Consider the following 5427-nt stretch of genomic DNA (forward strand, 5'->3'; position numbering starts at 1 on the left):
TCAGTGTTTACTAGCTCAACCATTTCTGTATTCAAGCCACATAAGACTCCTGGGCTTTTAATTAACAAACGTTTATTGAAAGAAAAGTTTGGGAAATAATGTATGAATGTAATCTTTTCTAAAAAATTTGAGCAATGTGTACAATGTAATATGATCATATTACATTGATCTCATTCTTTCTATTAACTCCTCCCAGATCTATTCCTCTAGCTTCCGCAGTCTCTTTCAACTTTTGATTACTTACCAAATCCAACTTGTGCTGCACAAATACTCTTAGGTGTAGAGCTACCCTTAGAAAAATGGCCCATCTACCTGGAACAGCATCCTTAAAACAACTCACTTTTCCTCCTCCAGAAATCATCATCTGTCAGTGATTCCTCAGTTAAGAGTAGGAACTTATGAACTAAGCAAAGCTAGACTTTTGACTGGCCTAATCATGCACAGAACTTGTGAAGGCAACTGCAGCTTCCGTGCATTCATCAGGGCCTTGTCGTGCTCAGAAGATACTGATTGTTTGTGATTGCCCACCAGAACTTGACAGTAAGACTCCACCGTTAAAGACACTACATACTTTTGTCATTTAGAAATGAACTTGGTGTTGACCCCCAAGTTGCCTCCTGTTGGCTATCTTTTAGAATATCAGAAGTTTTTTTGTAGCTATCAAGGTAAAGAAAAATAAATAAATAAATAAATAAATACACACTTACATAAATCATTGATAATCTTATCCAGCTATGAACTTTATGAACTTCAATAATAGCCTCACTCATGAAAAGACATGCAACAGTGGCACAGTCTTTGGGAGTGACCAATTACTTCTTACTACAGTTGAAGATCTATTCCACAGGAGTTAACACACACAACTTGTGATGTAATATATGCATATATATGTATATGTATGTATATATTACATTAATGTACAATATTATATATAATATATATTGTATGTAATATGTATTATATATTATATATAATATTTGATATATATATATATTTTTTTACACAAGTACATATACACGCACACATATACACACACATATGGCTGACAACCCAAGTTTGGAATTTTTCAGGCCCCTGGGGTGGACAGACCTACCATTAATAGTTTGCTAAATGGAGATGGTATGTGGAAAAATAGGCCGTAGTGGCGTCCCAGAGACTTTCGATGTGGTGAGTCCCACAAACAGGAGAAAGGTCTAAGGTTCCAGAGGCTGGAGGATTTGGCGGTGGCAGGCCCCAATGACACGAGAAAGTCCTTGGTTCCAAAAGGGTTTATTTTCATGGCGGATGGTAGATGGGTCTGGATGTACCCTCCTGAAACTCAGGGCAGCCTGGAGTTAAATAGGGAGGGAGAAAGGGGGAGGGCCTGGGGAAGGTTTAATTGGCTTCGCCCTCTGGCCTTCATTAGTATTTAAATCTCTCTAGGGCCTGAGGCCTGCAGTCACGCCCTCTACCTGTGCACTTCGGGAGGGGCTGTAATGGCCTACATGACTGAACAAAGTAGGTCTGTGGAGACTAGACTGCTTGTCAGGACCTTGGGTTCTGGAGACGTGGCCTAACACCTGCCGTTTCTCCCTTGCAGTCTCGGGGTTCCAGACCTATGCCCAACCACGAACCAAGATACTCTTACTCAGTCCCATAATGGTATAATGCTGACCTCTAAATTCACATCTTGATATCAATTTATTAGTGCACCTCTCAGATCTTATTAGAGACTTTTCATTGAGCAGTAGACAGCAATTAACACAGAAGTTCACAGCTTATCAAACTGCAGAGAATAAGACTTTGTTGCAAGCACAGGCACAAATGTGATATCTATATCATATTACATAACCTTAAGGCTCAAGATGGGTGGGAAGGTTGCAATGGGCAGAGTTGAGGGAAAAAAAGAGGGAAGTAGCTACCTGTATTTTCAACTTAACACAGCTAGCTGAACATACATGTTATCAGAAGAATAAGAAAAATCAAATCAGAGTTTACCAGGCAAATCAAAATACATCTCATATTTCCAACTATATAATTTTCACTAAGTCTGAAATTCCACAGTAGATCTCTTTATCATCACAAACAGAATGTGGTATTCACAAAGTAGTCCATATTATAAGAAGAAGGTGGGACAAAAATCTAACCTCTGCATGGACTGTATGTAGCCAAACTAACACATAAAATAATACTTAAAATAGTTTTTCAATTAATAATAAAGTTAATAAAACTTCTGAACTTTTATTTCAAAGTACCTTATATAAATTATATAAAGTACCTTATAAAAATTATGAAATTTATATTATCTGAGTACCTTTTTCATTAATAATCATGACAGAAATACATGTTTTTAAAACATTATATCTGAAATTACAGAAACATAAAATTAGGAGAAAGCAAACAGTAGCAACTTTTAAACCTGTGCTGAATGTCACCTCTTGCTGCCAAGAGCAGGAGAACATTAATCACTGAGGCAAAGACAGCGTGAACGTTGGAGGATCTTGTGGGCTCCAAATCAAAGGCCTATTCATTTATAATACCTATGAAAGTCAAGGTACAAGCTATATAATTTTGTAAATAAGTCCATGAATTAATTTATTTTAATTTGGGCCAACTGAATTAAACAAGTTAGAGAAGCATAAAGCAACATCAGCCAGAAGAAGACTCATTATGAATAATGATAAACCTCACACTGAGGAGTACAGGAGCCAGACATTAAGACTGCTAACATAACAGGCTTGTACAGACCTTATTACATATAAGACAGAGGAGATTTTTAGTAAGAAGCCCATAAATGTGCTGTGAATAGTTTTCCTGCTCTAGAAAAAAGTATCTATTGATTTCAAATGTTTTCCTCAGTAAAATATATTTATTAAAGAAGATAAAATTTACTGAGTTTATATATAATATGCATAGTGTGTGGTTACCTCACTGATGGCTGAAGGAATCCAGTCCACACTAGAAGACATTCATGCAAGTGTTTGACAGGAGTGACTTACTAAGAATTCAAAACATGGTCTAACTTGAATCAAGCATGGCAAGTAGAACATATGCTCTAAGTAGTCAATGGGAATCTCAAAAGGGTTCAGGCTCCAACCATATAGCCAAGGAAATACGTCTTTAGAAAAATCAGACTAATAAGTAAATAATAAAATATTACCCCATGTTATTGGTATAAAAGAGTAGAGCTGGAAATTTAGATTCCAGGTTTTGGGTTGTTTTGGTTTTATGGAAAAACTAAGTTGGTAGCCCAGAGGTCCAGCCAATACACCCCGCAACACCACACATTTCTCTTGTCTGTGGTGTCTGTGTTATTAAGAAACATTCATTAAAGTAATAAGCCAGTGTTAATACATTGTCATTAGCTAAGATTCATAGACAACTTTTATTAAAATTTTCTGGTTTTATTATATGACTTTATGGGTTTTAATAAATATGTAGTGCTGTAGATTGCCCCCTATCCCATTTCTGTAGGCTACATAACAGCTTTGCTGTTTCTGAAATACCCGTGTTTGCCTGTGGTATTATAGCTTCATTTAGCCTGTGTCAAGTTGACATGAAAACATTTTGCGCAGCATCTAAGGTCAACTATTCCTAATAGACAAAGTGAATGATCTGAATGGTCTGAATAGATTAAGTTTCATTCTGAAACATTTAGGTATGTGAGCTTGGGAAAAAATGTAATAGTAATTATTTTATAAGGTTGTTGTGAAGATTAAGTTGAACATTAGAACTTTTTAAAATACGTTAAAGCAAACAAATACTGTGCACTGAGAGATGTACTAAAAGTATAATTTTGAACTAGTATTTCTGGTAATAATATATGATTTTCATCAGTTCCTTCAACTCAGGTAATTTCTTTTTACATTTCATGTAAGTAGAGTCAAATGTTTTAAATAAAATAGCACATAGCATTCTATATCATATAAAATAATCTATTGGCATTATATAGCTTTTCTGGAGATATATAAACATAGTTGTGCTTTCAGTGATAAATACTTGTGTTTTATTTATTTTCACAAAATATTTTTAGCCACTGAATCTTACGATGAAATTACATAATTTATATGAAAACAATATACTAAATATTATATACATATTATATAATATTTAATACTAAATTATTAACCAACAATTATAATAATATATTAAATTATTATAACAGTAGTATAAAGAATATATTAAACTAAGAGTATAAAGTATAGTAATATAATAGTAAAAACAATATAGTAAAGTAAAATTTTAAAGAAAGACTTCATTTGTGTGTGTATGTGTGTGTTTGTGTGTGTGTGTGTGTATGTGTTTGTCTGAGTGTGTATATGAGCACTTGCATGCAGGTATCAAATGAAGCTAGAACAAAGTGACAGATATCCTGGAAGTGTGTTATAGGAGTTTTAGAGATGCCCAGCATAAGTGTTTATATCAAAGATAGGGTCCTTTTAAAGAGGAAACAACAAGCATTCTCAGGCTCTTCAGTAATCTTTTAAAAGAATTACAACATAAAGAACAATGATGATGAACAATTTAAATTAAACTTCAATAATTCAGTAAGCATTAATGATGTCTGAAGACAGTAGCTTTATTTATTTATATTATCTATTTATCTATGTATGCATGTGCCTATCTATCGTCTATCTATCTATCTATCTATCTATCTATCATCTATCTATCTACCTATATACTTATTTGCCAAGTTAAGGATTGAGCCCAGTCTTTATATATTTTGCACAAGCACTATACTACCGAGACATTTATCTAGAATTTTTTTGTTTTTATTATGACACAAGGTCTTACTAAATTGACTTGTGTTTCCTTTGTAGCCAAGGCTATTCTCAAATTTCTGATGTGTCTGCTTTATCCTCCCAACAATCTAGGATTACAGGTGTATGACACTCCATCTGATTTCTTATTTTAATGATTAATTGATCATGAGAAATTTGAATAATTACATGGAAAATGCAATGTGTCATAAGCTAAGCAGAAAGCAGAACATTGTAAACACTACACACCACCTAATACTCTTGGCATTTTGCATCCAGTTCACTTAGAAGACAGATAAGAATCATCGCTTTAGAGAAAGAAGCTTGAAATCAGCCAAAAAAGCTTTCAGAATATGTTTCTGCTGAGATTCAGTGACTTCTCTTATTCAGTATTCTTCCCTTCTTCTTTTATGAGTTTCTAATGATTATCATCTCCATTTTTCTTTCAGGCCACCCAAGATTTAAGGGAGGGATTTTGGACCGATATCTGACTTAGTTCATTAGTTTATTGGACAATGGATATTCATCAAATTCCTGTTGTCTCTTATTGGCTGGAAATATACCAACAAAAGACATCAAATAAATAATGTTTTTATGAAAATAGCTTTCCATAAAAGGGACTATATTAACTTATAATTTGCATATTAAACATGTTATTTTAACTATTATTACAAACATTTCTTAACTT

This window comes from Grammomys surdaster, unplaced genomic scaffold, assembly GCF_004785775.1.
Source record: "Grammomys surdaster isolate TR1022 unplaced genomic scaffold, NIH_TR_1.0 958, whole genome shotgun sequence".
Classification (NCBI taxonomy): Eukaryota; Metazoa; Chordata; class Mammalia; order Rodentia; family Muridae; genus Grammomys; species Grammomys surdaster.